The sequence below is a fragment of the Sturnus vulgaris genome, chromosome 12 (assembly GCF_052056855.1).
Source record: "Sturnus vulgaris isolate bStuVul1 chromosome 12, bStuVul1.hap1, whole genome shotgun sequence".
Taxonomy (NCBI): Eukaryota; Metazoa; Chordata; class Aves; order Passeriformes; family Sturnidae; genus Sturnus; species Sturnus vulgaris.
Genome location: NC_142254.1, coordinates 3,243,985 through 3,266,792, shown reverse-complemented (window position 1 = coordinate 3,266,792; position 22,808 = coordinate 3,243,985). Strand labels below are relative to the sequence as shown.

The following is a 22,808-nucleotide window of genomic DNA, read 5'->3' as shown; positions in this document are numbered from 1 at the left end:
TTAGCGAAATACCATAGATCAGGATCTTTTTAACCAGAAGCACTAGAATAACTTGAGAGGGTGACTAAAGCCAGTGAAGAGTATTCCCCATAATTACTGAAAAATGAAACTAATTTCTTTTCACCCTGAACAGCTTTCACCTCTTGCCAGAGGCATTAATGTAGAATAGGGATGTTAATAATGAGGATAGTAGGAACAAGAAGTGTTTTAAGATTTAAAGGCTGGCTTTTTAATGGTGTTCATGTTGTAGCGTGGCATGCCATATAATTAATGCAACTCCTTTTTACCAATTCAAAAATGTGTACTTCTCTTCACAGAGCTGCAGTTCTGACACTATTTAGAGCAACTCTTGGCCCTTTTGAATCCTCTCTTATCTCAGATCATTAAGTGCTTTGAGTGACACCACAGCGAGGCAACTTACTTTCATTTTGTAAAGTCTTTAATTTCCAAACAGAATGTAGCTAGAACTGTAAGATGGTTTCTACTCTCAGCACCCCACCTGACAAATAAAAAGACTGACAAAGTGTAGGTGTAGGAGAAGAGATTACAGGCAACCTTGCCCCTGATAAGTCACAGTTGAAATAATTACCAAAGAATCCCCACCCCTGTCATGCCTTTCCTACAGTTCACATTCATTCAGAGCTGCACAAAGACTGACAGTTTTGCTCTTACTCTGTTGAAATTCAATTTATTTGAATTGCAGCAAGCCTAACACGCGCCCAAGTTTTCTTGGGAAAAAAAAAGAAACAAAAAACCAGAACACCAGCACATACCGCACCTGAAAGAGTTAATTTTCAAAATTCCCTATTTTTCCTCAATTGCTCTAAAGCCAGATTTGAGCAAAATCTTATTTCTTTTGTTTAGGGTGAGAGGGGAAAGTGTATTAACAACTCCACAGCTATATTCTACATGCAAATTTAGATTAATGACCAGCTGGGTTGTCTTTGCCCTTTGACCCTCAATTATTCCCTTTACTTCAATTCCCAGAAAGCTTAGGAGAGCCTACACAGTAATCGAAGAATTTAAAGTTTTGTGGCTTTTAATCAAAGAACTAATACTGTTGCATGGCTTTAGAATTCACACTTCTATGACTGCATTATTTCAAAAGACAAAAGTGTTCTTTGTTAATGATGATAGTCTTGCCACTGTCTGCTGCCCTGATCTCACATATTCACTGTAGACTTTAGTTGCAAAGTTCTTTTAAAATACACGAATGTTTCATGCACTGTTGAAATGTCGTCCTGTTTGTAGAAATAGCCTGAACTTGACTTTGTGACATTGGATGATAGGAGAGAAAAAAAAAAAAACAAAAAATAAACCCACTGCATTATTGGGAATGTAAACATGTTGTAAAACACCAGCACCAAATCCCTAAACATCTAGTACAGAGCGAGGTCAACAGGGTATGGTTTCTATAGGAGTCTCCTCTTTGCCATGGACTTTGTCACTTAAATAGAAAGAACCTACAAATGTCTATTCTGTATCTTCTGTAAGTGATAACATTTCCATGAATAGCACAAATTGATGGGGAAAGTACCTTCTCTAATTACTCACTGTGAAAGCAGAGTCCAAACTGGAATTCATGATCAGCTTAAATAATAATCAGTCTAATGACTAGTTTGGCAACAGACAGAAGCTTGAAGGAGCAAGATGAATTGCTGCAGGGTTATCATGGAGGAAGCTGTTGCTTATGAGCCAGAAGCTGTTGAAAAATCTCCTCTGAGAGTTTGAAGAGACTTGCAGTGGGGGACCACAGAGATCCAGCACCAATTGAAAGAGTTATAAATAATTTTTGTACCAATGCACTTTCCATACACGAGCAGCCAGAGGATGCAGCATCCCCAAAGAGACCAGACAAATTTATTAGGATCATCCTCATTGAAGAGAAGACTGTAAACATTTTTAATGTAGTGCAGCAGCATGAAAGACAAGGACTGTAGAATGAAAACCTACATTGTGAAGGTGTCACCTTCAGGATTTATACAAATATTAAATTGTGAAGGCTACAAATAGAGCAAAAAGAACAAGACACTGCTTTCAAATAGATAAACAAGCAAAGGCTTACATGGGGTAAAACCAATTGGTTTCTGCTTCATGATGATCCATGGCTATAAAAATACATATAGCTCCATATTCACAGCCCTGACAATGCCTAACTCTGATAATGTCTGTGGCATGGAGAAGCCCTCCCCACCTTTGCTGCAAAACATATTTGCTCATTTCCTATTGCCTCTTGTAAAGGATACAGAAATTTTCTTTGCCATTTCTGGCAGTGGGTATTACTGCATACACGTATTAACTCTTCCAGTTAGCAAAAGATGGCTAAGAATCAGTGATTTTCATCTTCAAAAGGCTCCTGATGCAGTAGGGACTGAATTCTGTACACTTAAGGAACACTGAAAAGGCTGTGGAAGCATTGCTGATCTCTGCATACATATCCATGTAGAGGAAGCCTGGGGACAGTGTTCAGCAGTGGTCTTCTGCACCACTCACTCTAAAATAGACAAGGGATGAGGGAGAAAATAAAAAAGAGGCAGCACCAGCTCATTTATTTCATTTGTATGGTATGCTTTTTAAATTGTTCTCTGGCTTTGCCTCTGCATTAGCTAGCTAACTACCCTGACCACAACCTCTCAAAAACACAGGCTTGAGTCCTGCTCCATTCCATCTTACTCACTTTTCAGCAGTACACACGACATTGCAAAGCCCAGGCCTTCTTGTGCTGAAGCCAAACTTCATCTAGCTATTTTTCTCTGACAGCTACAAACCACAAAAAGTAGTGATGATATATTTAGGCTGTTGTCCAAAAAATACCAGAAATGTCTGCTTCTTTTATATTGCTGTACCTCATGTTATGGTTTGAGCAAGCCCACATCCAGCCACCACAGAACCACTTAGCATTCTCCAGCCATGAAACCAGTCCTACTGCAAAAGAACAGGGGAACCCTCTCTCTGCATGGCATAACAAATGAGCACCACAGAAACCTTGTCATTTCCACCTCAGAACACAAGTGAGATTGAGAAATGGCTGATTGCAGAGCTTCAGGAAAGGTAATTTAAAAACTAGTCCTCTCCCTGGCCTAGGCCAGAAGTAGGATCCGAGCAGAGGGTGGCAGATGAGGAGTGAGGGCACAAAAGTTCTCTTTAGAGAGCTGTCACATTCAGTTGACTGCTAGGAATTCTCAACAGACGTGGCAGAGCCCAGGCAACCATTTTGGAAAGGTCCTTTATTAAGAACACTCAATTACCGCAATTTCCAAATAATTGCAAGCCCTGTGCATTTTCTGAATTCCCTTGTACAACTAGCTCACAACTGAGCAAAGCCCAGCAGCTCCCAGAGCCCATCAGCTTCTTGGGTAGATGGGGCTTAAGGGCAGGTACCACAGCACAGCTGGAGCTCTGCGAGGGGCTGGAGGAGACATTTATTCCTCCTGACACTGTAACTTACTGTGTCGGTCACAATGTTATCTGGGTCACCGCTGCAAGTTTATGAGGCATCAACAGCAGCTCTGCCGGCAGCCTTCCCCTCAGAACCCACGGCGAGGCAGTGTTAGCACCCAGACCTGAGCACTGCAAAACTCAGATTACAAACCTAATCCAGGTAAAACTTCAGCTCCAGAAGAGAGAGGGGGATTATCAGTGAATGGCAACATCATTAAACGGCGTTCTGGCTGTCAGACATCCAGCATGAGGATTGTGCTGCAGCTGGCAGCCAGCCCATCTTTCAGAGCAAACTTACTACATTTACTTGTTTGTTTTCCTCTCCCTCCATTTGCCTCATGAACCAGTTGTGAAATGTAACGGTGGTGGAGTTTTGCACCACTTAATTAGTGGTTTGTCTGGATTCTCTTCTGTCTTCACTTAGAGCCAGGATTAAAAAACACACAAAGGAAACGGATTTTCTCATGTTTGGCCTTGGTTGTTTATTAAATCTTATCAAAAGTCCAGAAAGTTTAGCAACACTCCTGGCCACCAGCTAGAAGTGAGTAAAATAGAGCAAGATCCAGCGAGCTACAAGGTTTCTTAAAGCTAAATAGTCTAACAGAGAAATAACACTTATATTATTTATACTTTTAACCCAATAACTAAATTCCCGTGACCCTCAGTGTGACACTGACTGACCAACCAGAAACTGCTGCCTGAAACCATGAAGGAGAAGGAAGATGAGCACTGATAGAGACACCACCCAAAATCCTCCATCTTGTCCCACACCTATTACTATATTATAAAAACCCCAAATTTAAAACCCTTCACTATATGAAAGCACACACTCCTATTTTAACTACACAATTTTAACTCAAATTTGGAAGCTTTCTCCAAGGCCCCAGGTGAAAGCAGTGTTGTGCCGGGGGTCAGTGTCAGAAAGCACAGAAAGCCCCCATCCCCAGGTGGGTGGGACGCAGCAGTGAAGCAGCAGAAGGGCCGGGCACTGTCGCCGTGTCCCGCACAGGCAGCGTGGGTGTCGCCGTGTGTGCGGGCAGCCCTGGGGCCGCAGGGATGCTGTGCGGTTTCCATGGCAGTGCCGGGCCCCGCTGTGTGTGCGCTGCCGCCCAGCCCGCACACGCTCCGGACGTGCCGCTCCTTCCTTCCGAGCCCTCGCCATGCAGCATTCCCTTTGTCTGCGCCTTTCCCCACATCCCCACCGCCGCTAATTAGGCCGGCACTTCACGGAGCCCACAATACTTGTGCTTACCCAATTAAGCAGGCGCAAAGAGAAGCTGGACTCTTTCCGCGGAAGGCAGGCATGACGCTAGAAAAACCTCTCACGGCTTTTTCCAACATATTTCTTTTCTTTCCCCATAGGAAATATCAAGAATTAGGTGCATTCAGAATAGAAAACCCAAACTATCTGCTCTGAAACTTATGCTTCGAATGTTAGGATTTTTATTTCTTTTCATTTAATTAAATTAATTACATCGCGGAGGTTGCTTCAGTCAAAAAAAAACCAAACCAAAACAAAACAAAAAGAACCCGTACTGTATGACAGAAAAAAAAGTCCCAGGATTGCTAACCAGGAGATTACAAATGTACCTGTAAAAACAAGCAACAGCCACCAAAAATTCACCTGACGACCTTCACCCTTCCTGCTTCCCCCAGGAGGAAAAGATTGTAATGAGTGAAAAACATTCTTTCAGGTACAAAATGCCCAACACTTGGGAAAGGAAATAAACAGGTATTTGCAAAAGTGACCTCCTGCCCTGCTCTGTAGGATGACATTAGAACAGGAATAAAGGCTCGGTGTCCAAATTTAGTTGTGATTAACACAGTATTCAAAGACAGAGAGAAGGAATTTAGTTATGAGGAAAATTGGCTGCTCTTTCATCTGAGCCTTTCTTCTGTTTTTCTGTTCTCTCTGAAAAAATATTTTACCTTAGAAGAGGAAGAAAAAAAAAAAAAAACAAATTTTGTGTCATTCCCTTTTCTTTCCTGTGACAAGCTGTCACTTCTAGACATGGAAACCATATCACCATGTTGCTGGAGAGAATAAGTGGGGCACGATTTCTCCTTTCCTTTGATATGAACAAAGATTAAAGTAATAAAAAACTAAGAAGATGAGAGTGAAGGAAAAGCAGAATTTTTCAGCAGAGCTGATGTTATTTTAGTATGACATTCTGTGAAGCAACAGTGGCATCCAGTGGTAAATTTCCATAAGCAAGTTTCATATCCTACTTTCACTAAGTTTTGGCTTACATCAGATTTTTTAAATTTCTTTTTTGGCAACAGGCTCTCAGGAAAACCTTCCCCTTCTTCCTCCTACTTAAACCTCCAAAACAGCCACCATGTACTCAATCCTCAATAGCAGTAATGGAGACCAAGCTATCAGTTTTCTCAAAGGCTGTACATTATATCTGCATAGTCAGAAATTCCAGTTGTTACTGAGAAGCTGCAACATTGATACAAACACATTTTTGAATCATTCTCGGAAAAATAAAGGGCATTTTTCTCCTGGTGCCCACAAGAGCGCAGCAAACATAATTCTGTACTGTCCCTTCCTCAGTCCCCCTTCCCATTTTGTTTTTCTGCAAGGCAATATGATCATTCTTTTCTCATTTAGTGACATTAAGATTATTTCCACTTTATGATATCTCCTAAGTAGATGCCCTGGGCAAAAATGAAGGGCTTATAATTATAAGAGTATACTACAGAAGAAAGTCGATTCAGTGAATTTATTATGGTATTTTCAGGCTGAAATCACATTTACTGTTAAGAAAGCACCTTATGCTAGCACAAGCTCAGTATCATTGTCAGTTATAATTTGGTAAGAAGAAGAATTGTCTCCTCACCAACACAGAGCTGAGAACCAAATCTTGTCAGTCTGGCTCTCAGGTCAATCAAAATTTCTTGTCTGATTTTTTTTTTAGTATGTGTCTAGAGATCCTTTAAAAGAAGCTATCTCAACATCACTAAAAAATATGTTTTTCACTTTAATTTCCAAAAGAGTTAAATTAGACTATCTTCTCCCTTTTGATAGGACAATTTCTCTATCTGCACATCCCAAATTAACCTTCAGAAAGCTGACTGAATTAATGAGGTTCTCTGAAGGAAAGCATTAGATTTGTTTTCCCTCCCAACATGACAAAACATAAAACATTTCATGAAGAAACTGAAGCTTGGCCTGTATCCAGTCTTCATATGACAATACAGTAACAGAGTTAACTGGTTTTTAATTTATGTGGTTCCACAAGTATGAGAGTGCCTACTCAATCTATCCCAAGAAATGCAGACAGAAAAGGATAATTACTGCCACCCTGCTGAGAAGGAGGGGGTAGATTAGCAACAAAGTGTTAACACTGAACTGAACTGCACTGAAGTGTATCAGCAAACTGTCTGCCACAGGTCTGCTACCCAAACCCATTTGGATTCTCCAAACCCCTGCCCACCAGAAGCAGAGCAGAACAATTCACTCCTTGGAGTAAACAATGTATTTTATTCAGCATGGTACCAAAATGTCAGAATTCATGAATATCATCCATTTGTGACTCTAATGATGAGGTGACCTGAGAAACAGGTGGCTCACACATGCTGCTGTTAAATGCCTGATGTGGCTGACCAAGAAGCCAGACACCTGAGATAGGTCCACCCCATTGCAGTCTAGCATTGAAATGTTGGATTTGTAGGTTTAGGTATTTGTTAACTTGCTTCCCTCCTTGAACTGGCTACTTCCCAAAAAACATTATTTTTGTGTGAGCAGGCAAAAACTTGCAGATGGAGTCTGCCCCCAAAGCAGGAAAAGGATTCAGAACTCTTATAATATATTGTTCTAGCAAGTGAGATGCTAACATTAAAAATAGAAGAAAAATGCATAAAGAACAAAAGAAGCTCAAGATTTATTGCCTTCTGATGAAGGGGGAAATCCCCCATGAGTGGGGCGGGCAGTTATGCACAGGAGATGAGCCTGAACTACAAAGCAGAGCCACGACTGAACTTGTGCTATGCTTGGGATAAAGCAATCTTTCAGAAGCAAAGCTGTAACACAGAAAAATCTCAAGACTGACATGGAATGATCAATATCCTATGGAATGAAACCTCAGAAGAATCAGGTATTTTAAAGCAGAGCTGAAAGATTAAGATGAATTCTCTCTTTTTTTGTTTTCCCCTGGGCCTTTGAGCTGAGCTAGGAGGTTCCTGAACATCCTTAACACATAGAGCTCCCAATGAATTGCAGACTCTTTTTCCTCAACATACTTTGGAAACGAACACAACAAAGCAAGATCTCTGCAGCTCTGAGCCCATCCTGATTTTATGCAAGTTCTGACTCTAGCAATGTGACACCAAGCCAAAGGTAGCTCCAGTTTCCCCCCCTCCTTCTCCTGCAGAGTTCCTCCCTCCTGCAATACAAGGCTATTCCCACACTCTGCACAGAAGCCTGCCCACTGCCACCAGCCCTAAGGGAGCAGAACACCAGAACCCAAGCCCCAGTGCTGGGCTCCAGATGAGCCTTCAAGCCAGGGTCATTCCAGTATCTCCCAGAACAGCAGCCTCAAGTGATCCTGATAATTTGGGATTTGCACCTGGAAGCAGTATTTCAGAAAACTCCATAAAGAATTCAAGTATCAAAAAACCTGCTAGGATCATCATAGTTACTTAGATGACATCTTTCTGAAAAAATATTTGGATCCCCAATGATAGCTAAACCTGTACCATATTAATGTATTTTCAGTGTAGATTAAGAGTCTGGGGAAGAATTTAACAAAATAAGCTTTCTTTAGTAGCTTAGAAGAGATCACTATTCATTAAGAACATAATCATGTCGTCACGTATTCTGGTTTGGACAATACGAAATAGGAGATCACAAAATATGTCACTCATCTGAATTTCATCTCAAGCAGTGGTTTTAAACAACATATAATGCATTTTTGTGCCAAATAATCCCATTTATGGATGGGAATCTCTTGCTCCTGATACCATCTTTCCACCAGATGTCACACTTCCCCTTTACCTGGTAACTGCAAACCTCAATATAACCCTGTACACAGATGCATGTGTTCTTTTGCTGACCATTTCCACACTCTATCCTTAATTAAATATTAGCCATTCTATTTGGTTTACAGTAGGACCACTGCATTAAATACCAAAACATATCACTTGTGCAGCTAAGTTTAAGACCTCACCTATGTATTGGTGCTTATGCTGTCATAAACAATAAAAAAATCTGCATTGTTACAGTCCAAACCCCACACATTTATATACATCAACAGGTTATTTAAAATGACAAAAATTCCTTTCCTAATGCCCATTTTTAAACATTGTCATTCTTCAGGGTCTCGTTTTCAGTCCTCTCAACACCCTAAATTAACTAGAGGGAAAAAATCCATTCACATTGACCAAATGCACCAAACAGAAGCATTATTTTCAAACCCAAATGCCTGAGTCTCAGCACTAAATAAGTGTTTTATAATACAATTTAACACGTGAAAAAATGGGAGGTTCAAATCAGTAATATTTCAAGCATAAGAGCAAAGTTTGGTCCAGCCCTGCCACCTCCTGCTATGGTTTGTTTTACCTTACTGTTTCTAACTGCTGTGTCAGAAGTAACCCATTAGCATTAGCTGTCTTTAGAGTCTGCAGCCATCCTCCTGTTTTGATAAATACAGTGTTAATGTATTACTCTAGAAAATAATCTGTGGAAGGCAACAATTTTGAAAATAACATTACCTCAGCTTCAGAGTATGCTATCACACTAGACTGCAATGGTTTAGTTTATAGATTTATACAATTCCTTTCCTGTCCTTTGACAATGACCTATTTTTAGACACACATCACACTGAGTGGGTATGTCACTTGATAGAATACCATCCTGAAGATTCAAGTCTGTCATAAATAAATATGTAAGACAAACTGGTACATACAAGTTGCCTCTGAGACCTGCTTTCAAGTCCATTCCAGAATGCAGTGAATGAAAATCATTTCAAATGAATGTCTGCTGGTCTCTGCCATGTTTCTTCTCTGAGAATTGCACATCACGACATAGTCAAGCATTTCCAAACAGACAGCTCAAAGAAGGGACAGAGGAAGGTAGAAAGGAAACCTTCCACTAACCAGGTGCTATCCTTTTGCAGCTCTTCCCCTTGCTGCCTCTTAGTGGGGAAGGTCTCTATTGAGACTCAGCTGACACATCTATTCTGCAGAAGGCAAAATTACTTAATTAGAAAAACAAATAAACAATAGCAAGACAACTTGCAATAAGTATTATTCTGAGGAGACAGCAGTTGGGTTTTGGGGGTTTTGTTGTTGATATTTTTGTTGGTTTTTAACTCCACCTAGGAAATATTGCCTAGCAACAATGGGAGAACCCTTCTAACAAAATGAATCATGCAGGTATTGGCTGTTTATTCCCATGAAGGGCTGTGTTTCCACCCTGTCAAATGACATCAAGGCCATGTTGCCAGAGGCATTGGGAGTTTTGACCTCTAAAAGGCAATTTTCTCACTGTCTGCTCAGAATTGTAACATTTTTCATATTGAAGGCTTTTATATCATATCTTGTAGGTTTCAGATCTATAAATAACATACTAAAATTCTCCAACACAACAAAGCACAGTTATTATCTTTACCTATTAACACTGTAAACATTAAATATCACAAAATTAACACTCTATTAGCATAACTATCAGGCACCAACAAAAAAAACAAAAGAAAGAAGAAAAATAAAAAAGGAAAAAAGCCGCATTAAATTGCATGACCAAGTTTAATGGAAATGAACAGGGGCCATAACTTGATTCATAAAAGTTCTGAATTTCAGAAAGAAAGTATCTACTAGATCACCATACACCTATGCAAGATTAACTTTGAGTTTCCTTGCTCAAGTAAATCCTCCCTTAATTTCTTAATGGAGCTATTACAAAGAAGAGTTTTAAGTTATAGGCTGAACTAACAGCATGTAAACAGAAAAGCTAAAACCTATTATTTGCATAGAATGCAGAAGTATAAGTCTCACCAATAAATGGGCATGTAGAGTGTGTGTGTCACCTCCCAAATTATTTCTTATTAAAGGTTTCCTATATTTTAATTTCAGCAGCTCTACTAAAAGCAGAGTGAGACAGTGAGCTTTGCTCCTAAGATTACTGCTTTCTCAGTTGCTCTGCAAAGGATTAAATGCAGCTTGTGACAACTAAATTTAGCCAACAAACATAGTTAACTATAGCTTTGTACACCAATATTATGTTTTTCAAGTAAGGAGACAATGAGGAGTCCAATAACACTACAAGCCTGTTCTGCTAACTGCCCTGTTCAATACCATCAGGAGTTTGTTTGCTTGCTTTTGCCCACAGTAAAAGAGTCATCAAATCTTTAAGAGAATCAGCATTTGCAAGTCATGGAAAGGCGAGCAGGTTGTCCCTGAGAACATCAGCATTCTCACAAAATTATTCTGTCTTGGGGGCGATGGTTGATCAAAAACTCACCATGAGCCAGCAGTGAGTGCTCACAGCCCAGAAAGCCAAGGGAATCCTGAGCTGCATCCAGAGGACTGTGGCCAGAAGGTCGAGGGAGGTGATCCTCCCCCTGCTCTGCTCTTGTGACCCCACTGGCAATGCTGCATCCAGTTCTGGTGTTCCCAACAAGAGAAGGACATGAAATTGTTGCAGCAAGTCCCGAGGATTGGGGCACATCCCCTGTGAGGACAAGCTGAGAAAGCTGGGGCTGCTCAGCCTGGAGAAGAGAAGGGTCTTTGTGTGGAGACCTCAGGGCACCTTCCAGGGTGTGAAGGGGCTGCAGGAAGGACACTTTGTCAGGAGCTGTGGTGGTAGGACAGGAGAGTTACAGATGGATTGGATATTAGGAAGAATTTTTTCGCTGGGAGGTTGGTGAGACACTGGAACAGGTTGCAGATTCCCCATGCCTGGAAGTGTCCAAGGCCAGATTGTACAAAGCCTTGAGCAGCCTGCTCTAATGGAAGGTGTCCTGCCCATGGCAGGGGCTCGGGACCAGGTGATGTTTCAGGTCCCTTCCAATCCCTTAACAGAGTGTCATTCTGTGATTCTCTCAAGCTTTTTCACAAAATTATTCTATATAGCTTACAGAAATCAAATCTCTACATACCAAAGCAAGTACTTCTGGTGCATTCTTCAGACTAAAGATTTCAAACTACACAAGTAGATGGTCAAGAAATTAAATTACTAGGACTTCAACTTCCACAATCACAGACAATCTGCGAAACAATGAGGTGTGAAATGAGGTAGAAGCACTCTTAGTGGGCTGGGTTTTATAAACAATCAGTAACTGTTCTCAAAATAATAGAAAGCAATATTGAATGATTAAGTAATAATTTTCCTCAAAAATGTTCAATAAAGATTATGCTTTGCTTCCAAAGATAAGCTACATATTGGCAACCTTTCCCAGATATCTGTACTTTGGAACAGATATTTTTTCTATGTTCTTCAACAATATGATTTTTTTCTTAATTTATTGAAGTATAAAGGCTCAAGACAAATAATTGGTTAGGACTTTTTATATAAAAGCAAAATATTAAAGTGTTTATTCTCCTGTTCAATTAATTTCCTCACATTTTCTTAGAACTGACTCCTATACTGTGTATTTTCTATCCTAGAAATGCAGTATAACTCATAACCCACCACCTTACTACTCTGTTATTTTCTAGAGGCCACAAAGAAACAGTAACACAATTTCTGTTTCAAACACTTTACTTAAACACCTATTTCTGGGAAGCCAAGTGTCAGCAGCGTTGGCACCCTACTCCTTGGAGAGAAAAAAAAGAAAAAAAAAAAAAAAGCAAGAGTTAAGACAAGCTTACCATGCTTTGCAATGCAGTGTGAAACTCCAGAGTTTATGTGTAATTCTATGGCTAGATTTATTCACCCATACTGAATCCAGCTTCTGTATCATCTTCTTTCAATTTGGCTTGTTGAGAGAGACATTCTCCCTTGTTATCAGTCTCAAAAAGAAATTAACTCCAAAATAAACACACACAAACACAGACATATATATATATATATATATATATATATAAATCAGGTGTTTTTCATCAAGTTTTTGCTTGAACCTCATTGTGGCATTCAGTGTCATGGTCAAGTTGAGGTGTTAGGGCATGGGTTGGACTTGATGATCTTGGAGGTCTCCTCCAACCTAGTTATTCTGTGATTCTGTGATTCTGTAATTCTGTGATTCTGTGACTATAAGCAAATCAGACACATCCTCATCACAAATATGTGTTTAAATGCATGGCTGATACTGAGTTTATAAAAAGTATATAGCCAAAGAGAACAGATAGTAGACACTTTGACATGCACTTGAAAAAAAAAAAAAAAAAAAAAACAGGAGTGGGTAGGGGGAAGCTTATCGTAAAATAAAACCAGAATCTAACAAGCGTCACCTTATTTCTCCTGAGGACTCGTGACATGACTTTATCCCAGCACAAATCTATCCGGAGGTCTAAGTGCGCTCCAAACTCCAGCCCTAGAAGCAGGTGCCTTTATGAGAGCAGGCAAGGCTGGCAGCAGGACAGTCCCCGGCATCTGGGGAGATGCTCCGCTACCGGCACACACGGCCAAAAGCAGGTGGCAGTCCTGCTGAACCACAGCGAGCCCTTGAATCCAGGAATTCCCAGGAATCCCATGTGGAAGAGCAGAGAAAAGAGCCCTACAGGAAATTAGCCAAACTACTGCTGTAACTGCGTCAATATTGGGTATTTCTTCTGTGGTAGAGCCACAACAGCAGAGTTAAGCGCAACACAGAACCCAGACAGATTTATAAATAATTTTTTAATTAACTGAACTCTAGAATATACCTTTGCTGCGACAATACTCCTGAGACCCCGGTAACACAGATTAGGCTACCACACAGGCATTAATTAGAAACAACAACACTCGGTGCCCCTCGGAGGGCCGCGCTCCCCGGCAGATCCTGCCGGGAGCTGGGTGGAGCCGGGCTGGCCCCGCGGCCCCGGGCAGCGCTGCCGGGCCGGTCACAGGCCCGCGGGCCCCTCTGCGCTGCCACGGGAGCCATGGGCCCTGCAAGGCTTTGGATGGACCCCGCCCAGAGGGTCCCGCTCAGCCCCGGGGCTGCTCGGCAGTGCCGGCCCCACAGGGACCCCGCAGCGCCGGGCGCATCGCTCAGCCCGGGGCGCCGCTCCCCTGCAGCCCCCTCAGCCCCCGGGCAGCGCCCGTCTCCACGGCAACGGGGCGAGCGCCGAGCGGGAGCGGGGCTGGGGCGACAGCGGGGCTGAGGGGACAGCGGGGCTGAGGGGACAGCGGGGCTGGGGCGACAGCGGGGCTGGGGCGACAGCGGGGCTGGGGCGACATCGGGGCTGAGGGGACAGCGGGGCTGGGGGGAGGCTCAGGCGGGAGCGATGCTCAGGCTGGAGCGGGGCTCAGGCTGGAGCGGGGCTCAGGCTGGAGCGAGGCTCAGGCTGGAGCGGGGCTCAGGCTGGAGCGGGGTTAGGCTGGAGCGGGGCTCAGGCGAGGCTCAGGCTGGAGCGGGGCTCAGGCTGGAGCGAGGCTCAGGCTGGAGCGAGGCTCAGGCTGGAGCGGGGCTCAGGCGGGGCTCAGGCTGGAGCGGGGTTAGGCTGGAGCGAGGCTCAGGCGAGGCTCAGGCTGGAGCGAGGCTCAGGCGAGGCTCAGGCTGGAGGGGGCTCAGGCGAGGCTCAGGCTGGAGCGAGGCTCAGGCTGGAGCGAGGCTCAGGCTGGAGCGGGGCTCAGGCGAGGCTCAGGCTGGAGCCGGGACTCGGCGGCTGCCCCGGGCCCGAGCGCGGCTCCCGCACCCGGCCGGGCCCTGCGGGCTCGCCCCGCGGCCACCCTGGGACCGGAATGGCGACACGGGGACAGCCGGTCACCGCTCGGCCCACGCCAGGTCTGGGCAAAGCCCCGACCTCGGCCATACAAACGGGGACCACAGCTTCTGTCCTGCATTATTCATGATCTCACCAGCGGATATGGGGGGGAACCCACCGAAATATATCTATATATTCATTTAAAACTATTTTTCCGATTGCTTCAAAATTCAAATTAATTAAGATTAATTAAAAATTAAATAAAAAATAAAAAGCTCCAAAAGTGATTTTTAAATTTCACTTACATCTTTAATGTAGAAGTAACTCCAGTGGGGTTGGTATTTTTAGTTTCATGCAGCATAACAGGAGAGATGGGGACTTGCTATTCTACTGTGGCAGAGCTGCCGAGCAGGGAACAATCAGACGGGGGCCTTCATCTGGAGAAACAACAGGGAAAACTGTAGGGATGAGGAGGGGGCCAGGAGGAAGACTGGCAGAGATGTCCTCCAAGAGTGGCTCCTTTCCATTACCCAGTTCCCTGCTGGCTCCACCAAAGGTGAAGAGAAAAGGGAAGAGGAAAGGAGAGAGCCTTCCCTGCTTCAGCCATTGCTGACTCCAGGAAAGCCATGGCCACAGTCACCCACCCTGCTTTACCATTCCCCAGATGCAAGAAAGAATCTTAATCCTCTTGGAAGAGCTGCCCTTTTCACAGGCAAAATGTGTGCCCTCCCATCCCTGCCATTCTGGGAATATGAATGTAGATGCTCATGAAAAGCAAGTAAATACCTGGTCCACAGGGGGAAGAGTCTGTGACTGAAGAGTGAAACTCTAAAAAGCAGCAAATGAGAAGGAATATGGGATCCTGCACAGACCCAAGTGTAATTTTCACTCTCATTCTTTATCATTTAATCAGAGCTGACGACACGACTCTTGCAAGCAATTGTGTGGTCAGTGTTGATGTCCAGATGAGAAATGGGCTCCAGTGTGTTGGATACACAAAAGTATCACTGCTCTAAAAATTACCAGTGTCATTTGAAATTGAACAGCAAAGCAGCAGGGGGAGGAAACTGGAGGGTCTTGGCGATGTAGATGAGATTACTTGTCCCTGGACACCTTCATGGTCCTGTTGAATTAAGATCATTTCCACCTCTTCAGTTCATTTACCCTTTTACTATTAAATCACCAGTTCCTCAGAGGAAAGGCAGCTCCTAGCCAGGAGGTTCCTTGGTTATGTCATAACTCAAGAATATCTTGTGAGGAACAGGAGGTGGTCTGGAAAACTAACTCCAAGATGGGGTTTTACAAGGAGAGACACTCCTGAGCAAGCAGCAGAGCAGCCAAGGCTGATGTCCTCTGTTAGACTTAACACAGCGTATTCAAAAATGAGGGATTAAAGTGAAACAGTTTCGTGCAAAGACTTTTCAAATGCCTTTATTCACCAAAGAATATCACATCTGAAAATATACGTGCACCCTTTTCCCAAGAGGATGTCTTGACAACAGAAAGTGTAACTGAATAGCATTCACAAAAATACTAAGTGTGCACAACGACCCTTTGCATAAAGCAGACTTGGCATAATGCTCCAAAAATTAACGAAACAGAACCATGTAATTGCTGCTACAAACCACTTCAAGAAGGCTACTATACTGGGGCTAGTAGTATCAAATAATTTTTATTTCAAATTGTATTGAATTAATCTGTTTATAGATTTCTTCTACAAATTCTACATCTCAGAGGCTAATTGCAAACTAAAAGTTGGATATAAAAATACAAATTAATTCCTTCAATAACCGTTCAAAGTGAAGACTAGCAAAATCTGTGACATTGTAATAAAATGCTTGAACTGAAGTTTAACCAAGGGTTGAACAAAGACTTTTATTACTCTCTTCTTTATGCACCATTCAACATGCACTTCAAGATGAGAAATATGCCTCTTATTTAAGGAGTTTATTCCAACAAGCATTCTGTTCTTCTTTTTCTGAGAAGAAATGCATGACAGAAATGTGGAATAATGCAATGTTTACAAAGTCAAGAGTGCAAATCCATGGAAAATGAACATGCATATGCATCCTCAAAGACACAGGTTAGAACAGATAAGTATAATTTCTACTACTTGGCAGTGCTGTTTCTATATCAGTTGCTCTAGGGATGCTTGTTTTATTAACTTTACATACTTGCATGTCATCTGCTGTGACACCATGAATATAAAATATTCTACAGAGTCAGGATGCTGAAATTTTACTCTCACAGAATACCCAGCTCTGCTTTTTCAACCAAGGACAGTGTTAAAGTAAAGGATATCCCCCTGTGTCTGTCTGAAAGGATGCCAGACAGGGAAAATGGAAAGCTCTGATAGCTGCGTATCTGAAATCAGTGAAGCAAAGGAGCAGAGACCATCAGGGACACTGCTAAGGTCCCCGATTCTCAGGCCCAGTGTAAATTAGAGCCCAGCTGGCAGTGGTACTCGGGAGACCATACGCTAGCCGAGGATGGCTGGAGCACAGCATGTTTCAACCATATGTCTGACATACTGCCTCCTTTCCAAGGGTCTCTGGCATAGCAGGATTTGGATAGGCTCTCGCTCAGCTGGCCAGGTTCAGAGCTCTCCTCTTCTTTGTGCTGGAACAATGGCAGCGAGGCTGCAGCCCGGCTCAGCGCGGCGAGCAGCACCGCCGCGCATCAGCCCCGTGGTAGGGCCGCGTTCTGCGCTGGAAACGCTCCAGCTGAGCCCGCCTGCGTCACAGGTGGGCAGGGAGAGCCACCGCGGCTCAGCACGCAGAAATCATGGCCCACAACACTGTTACAGCTCCCTTTTCATACTGCTAGCACTAATGAGTTTTGCTCTGTATTGTGCCTCGCTCTGCACGTTCACCGCAGTTCCACGAATTCCAATTCGCTAATAATTTTATCCAACGGATGAACATCACTACCTCAAAATATTCTCTTAGTTTTCTCCTTCCTATTCTGATTTTTTTTTCTACTATTGAGATATTTTTCAAAATAAAGGTGTTCTTAATTCCATTTCCGTGTGCTGTTAAATTCAGGTTCTGGAAGAACTTGCTCCATTTTCTTTTTCTTCCACTTTCATGTCTTTGTCGTGATCCTTTACTGAGCTGCTGCTCTCTCAGGTTCTGTCCCTGCCACACATGATCCAAACCCCTTTGGTCTGGTATTTGCCAAAGAAAAAGCCTGCTGAAATGCTGCTACATAAATAAGCAATGCACCTATGATTCTAGAAGTGCCTGTGCCCAAAGATCCTAAAAAGTGTAAATGATTTGTTACAAAAGGGCCATTATAGCTCTTTTCTTCGTTCTCTATATTCTGTTAAGTGATTTTTCTGCAGTTTAACATATTCCAGACCTTTGCTGGCAGAAGCAATGCGTATAACCTCCCTTAGAAGTGTATTCATTTGGGAGCTGCCTGGCTACACAGGATTTTATACATCGTTCAGCTAAGTCAGCGATCCATATGCAAAAATCAAGCGCTCAGGGACACCATGTGGATTTGTGACATTCTTCAGAGTACATTGTGTCTCTAATAAACCAATGAATGGATTAAACTCAGCCATAAAAATGTTTTCTCGTCTCTGTGACATATACAATATGGATAAGCTTTATTTAATAAGTAGCTGAAAACTAACACCACACACGTTACTTAAACAGGTTAAAAAACACTCCTTGGTTTTATAACCCGTTTAAGAAGAGGAGGCAGAGCACTTAACAAAATGTATGAAACTCAAAACACAGTGATGAACATTAACATGGGACATCTTGATTATGTACATTTCATTTTGGAAGCTATCTTTGGCTTATAACAGTTGGAAGCAGAAAAGACAAACAAACCTTCCCAATACTGTATTTCCTGACAGGCTATTTCATCTTGGCATTCCAGGACAGATTATTTCTTTGCACCACACTGTTGTCACGAGTTAGGCACTGGATAATGGATAGTTTTAAAAACAATCCATCTGTATTTAGTCAATAAAGTAATGGTTTGTAAACTTACTCAGCAGCAAGCTGTTTCTTGAAAAGAATAGAAGAGCATTCAAGGGAAAAGACTGACAAGACTTGGTTATTTCCTAATGATCAGATTTTGGCCTTTGCACGGTCATGCTTAGTGCTCTCAGGAAACCCCTCATCTGTCTACAAATGACAAACAATTATTTGACTTAATTAGCAAACCCTGGGTAGAGTTCCTGTTCCAGAATGATTGGCACTGCAACTGGCTTGAAAACTTGCTTCAACTGGGTGATGTCCTTTCTTTTTCTTATTCCTTATATGTCAACTGACTGTAGCAAGTACTGGGATTTCAAGACGCTTAATATTTTCAGGTTCCTCACAAGAACAAACCTTTCTGGAGGCTCAACACATATGTAACATCAGCTTCTGCTTGTCTCTCATTTCCAGTGATGGAAGTGATGGTGGCACTCCGAGCACCCACGGCCACCGAGCTCTGCGCTCAGGTGTGTTTGTCCCCGGTGCCTCTGCGGTCCAGGAGATAGAGCCAAACCCATCACAGCCCTGGAAAGCCACAGAAAGCAACAGACATGCAGCCTTTGCTGACTGAGCATGCACCCGGGGTCCAACAACTAATTTTGAAATCCCAATTATTTACTCAAAACTTCTAAGATAAAAGTCCATCTAAACTCCAGTGGTAATTGTGACTGGGAGGAGTATCAATCTGCATATAGACATTGATTCCTTTGTTTTAAAGGAACAATCCCTTAATTCTCATTTATCTGCTTTAAACATTTAATAAAATGATCCATTTTCTCCCTTACTGCTTTATCTTAAAATGCCTGGTCGAACATGGCGAGTTTCAGCGAGGACCAGTCACTCCAGAGTTTTCTCCCTGCACTTATTGTAGTTGATGGAAACGTAGGTATCATCACCAGAATGCCTCAAGTTAAATTATGGAACATAACAAGTGATGAAGTCAGGTTTAAACCTCAGGATAAAACATAAGAAAAAGATTAAGGACTTGGATAGGATGAGGTCTACTGCCACAACATCATACAGGGCTCTCAAGAACACCACCAGCTGGAAGTTGTGCTGCTCTCATTCAGAGAGCATGGTGCAGAAGAGGTTAATGCTGTTTGTCAATTTATGATACTTTCTTCCACACATCTCAAAGTATACTTGGAGCATCTTTTTGACAGGAAACTTATATTCCTTCAAATCAGCATATTTTCATGATCTAGTAATATTCTGTCCTGTAATATACGTACAATTAATTATTTTGGGGGGAAAAAAATAATAAAGAAAATGAGCTGAAGTTCCTTATGGCTTCCCTTTCACACTGTCTTAGGTGTATTGATAAATATTTTAGCCATTTATTAAAAAAAAAGAACGTAAACTATAGAATAATTAGGTATAAAAACAGATTACAAAATAGTTCTGTCCAATTCCATTTTTAAGCATCTGCAGAGAATACAAAGAACTGTTGGTAAAAAAAAATCCAATGTATTTTGAAGTACTTGGAATTGTAATAAACACATGCTGGGCATTTGGTTAGGAACTTTTAAGCCCCTATGATAAATTACAACTTATAATTTCTAATTCTAATATCCTGCAACTGAGCTCAGGAATCTTTTACAAATTTTGCATTGCTTTATAGGGAGGATAATAGAATTGTTGAGAAAATAAGTTCTATTCAGTTCTAACAGTATTTCTTCTTTTTTGTTCACTACATACTATTTAATATTTTCCTTTGTACACTTCTTGATAGTTGAGCTTTAAGTGAAACTCTGAAAAACAACATTAGGATTCAAAATACAGTGGAAGATTTTATTTTCAGGGTCACAAGTAGCATAGTGAGATTTCTCTCTTAAACAATGACACTTAGTATCTCTGTAGTTCTATGAATACTTTTGAAGTGTCATATTAAAACCAATCTCTTGGCCTTCAGGCAAAGAGAAGCAATTAGTCTTGGAGTTGTGAATAAATAAAAATCCATTTATATACCCGTCCTTGACACGTACCTTGCAAATCTTAGAAACTTCATCTAGTGGGAAAAGAAATGTTAAATCATGAACACCAATACTAATCATACCGCAATGTTGCTTCCTAAAACTGTTTAGTTTATATCAATCTTTTAAGTATTGATTCATATGTATATATTCATACATATTGAAACAAAACAACAGAAAGGCACTCACACACTTGAGTGAGAAGAAAGAAACGAGAGCGTGCATACAGAGCTCTAACGCGTACCTTTATTACCCTCAGCATTAATAGAGGCAAGAAAAAACACAAAGCTCCCAAGTACATCGTCCTTTTCTCAGAGACAGTAAAAGCAATCCCGCACAAGTTACGTACCATGCGCGGGCTTTTTCATTCCAAGTGCTACTGTGTCTTTGCTTTGATCTACAAGCAAACAAACAAACCGAATCTTTCTTATCTGTGCATCCCATTTCCATGCAGCACAATTAAATAGTGCCTGTCACAGATGTGTTGGGATGAGTCAGATCGCAATTTCTACTTTTCGTACAAGTGCAGTATTTTTAGGTCTTCTCTTTCCTCTTTAGCGTGCCTCAGCGCAGAAGTATCCTATTTTTATGCTGCTCTGATTGCTGTTCGAGATTCCCGTATTTATTTTTCACTTAGCAGTCAGTAATTCACAAAGGAAGTAAAAATTATGATGCCAAAATAGTCCGCCCGCACCCCTGCAGAAAAGCTGAGTGAAACTCGGGCTGCACGGCAGGTCAGGTCTCAGTGGAGTTTATCCTCCCCGTATCCACTTGTTGACCAGAGTGCCGAGGAAATGAGAGAACTGAGGCTACAGCCTTGTGCAACCATCAGGTGAGGCAGCTGGCTGGGGACACGCTTGTGTGCGTGGGTTATTTTAGAATAAAATCGAGCCCTTTGTGCCGTGCTCACACAGTCGGGGTGCCAGCCCGGAGGTCAGAGGTGGGACAGTGACCCCTACAAAGATCACACCTGGGCTGAGGGGATGGTCAAGGAAAACAAATTTTAGTCTGTTCTGGATGCAAATCTCTGTGCTGACCTAGTTCTCATTCTCCTTTTCATTTCAGAAGCTCAGCTAAAAATCCATAAATTAAGGAAATTAACTGATGGAGCCTCCGGCATCTTTGTAAGCTATTTAAATCTTTAAATTTACAACATCTTCTGCATATATCAAGTAATTGAACTAACTGCAGGGATGTAACTTTAATGAGAAAATTTCCCTCTTCTCCTGTAGTTTGTACTCTAGAAGGAAAAAAAAAAAAAAAAAAGGCTCCCCTTAGGAAAAAAGTTTCTGTTTATTCCTGCCACGGAAGAAAACTTTAAACGTCCCCGCAGTTTTCGGGTGCGCTGCCTGCACGGCGCCCCGGCCGCTGTGTGGCGGGGGCAGCGCGGGGGTCGCGGGGCCCTCCCCGCTCTGACCTTCCGGGGCCGCGCTCCGTTGCGTAACGGGCGCGCGGCGGCGCGCGCTAGTGGGCGCTGCAGCCCCGCCGAGCCGGGGCCGCCGGCGCGCGGCGCCGTTCCGCGGGCGCGGAGCCACCGGGGCCGACCCCCCCCGCCCCCCCTCCGCTTCAACATCCCCTCAGCGCGGGGCGCGGCCGAGCGCCGGGAGCGCCGCGGGGCCGCCCGCCGGCTGGGGCGCGCTGGGGCGCGGAGCGGCTCCGCGCCCTCCGCCGAGCTTCCGTGGGGAGCAGCGCGGAGCGAGCGCGCATCCCCCGCGGCGGCGCGCAGAAACACGCAGGCACCGGCAGACCCGCGCCTGTGGCTGAAAGTTGAGGGAGGGATTTGCCTTTTTTTTTTTTTTTTTTTTTTCCCCCCCCTTTGACGGAGGGGATCCCTGCCGGTCCCCCCCGGTAGGTGGGCCGGGCGCGCTGCGCGCCCGCGGAGCCGCCCGCGGAGCCCCGCGCCATCGCGCCGCGCGCTCTAATTGAAATGGCGCTTTTGGCCGGGGGCGGGCTGCCAGGGCGCTCCGCAATAGCACAATGCATGTCGATAGACGTCATTTGGTTTTAATGGCCTACAGGAAATTTGGCGTTTACAATGCGAGACATTAGCAAAGGGTGAAAGGGAGGGGGAGGCAGGCAGGATGGATGGCTGGGAATAATTGCAGCCCCCCCCCCCCGCCCCCGAGGCCCCCCGTCCCCACCTCGGCGGCGCTGGGTGCTGCAGGGAAGGGGGGGCCGGGGCTATTTTTTTTATTATTTATTTTTTAACTTCATCTAGTTTATCAACAAGTGCAGAGTGGGTGCTACCCTAATTGTAACAGAGGAGTCAAGAGATGTGAGAAACGTGCCCTGTGTTACTTATTTGGGAGCTGAAAATTTATGCCTAGTTGAAAATGCCTGGGGAAATATTACATCAGACCAAATGACAATGATTAAAATCAGCTTTTTTCCCCCCTTCCCCCCCTCTCTTTTCCTCCTTCTTCTTTTCAGTAAGTCTGTTGAAGGACGTGACAGTGGCCTGATCCTCCCCGGCACCGAACCGTTATCCCCCGGCAGGGCCGGGCCGGGCCGGGCCGGGCTCCGCGGGGCAGCGCAGGGCTCAGCGCTCCCGCCCCGGCCGCGCCGCGCGGAGCGGCTCTGCGGGCGGCGGCGCCGGGGGCGCGGGCTGGGGAGC

General features: G+C 43.5%; 1 long non-coding RNA gene across 1 annotated transcript in view; it reads right to left on the bottom strand.

The window, feature by feature from the left end:
• The window catches only part of LOC148222336 (uncharacterized), a 105,036-nt gene extending 100,255 nt beyond the window's left edge, over nt 1–4,781 (bottom strand). Inside the window, exon 1 of the long non-coding RNA XR_015806190.1 lies at nt 4,694–4,781. This is a non-coding gene — a long non-coding RNA (uncharacterized LOC148222336). The remainder of the gene's footprint in view (nt 1–4,693) is intronic.
• Between the last annotated feature and the right edge of the window lie 18,027 nt (nt 4,782–22,808).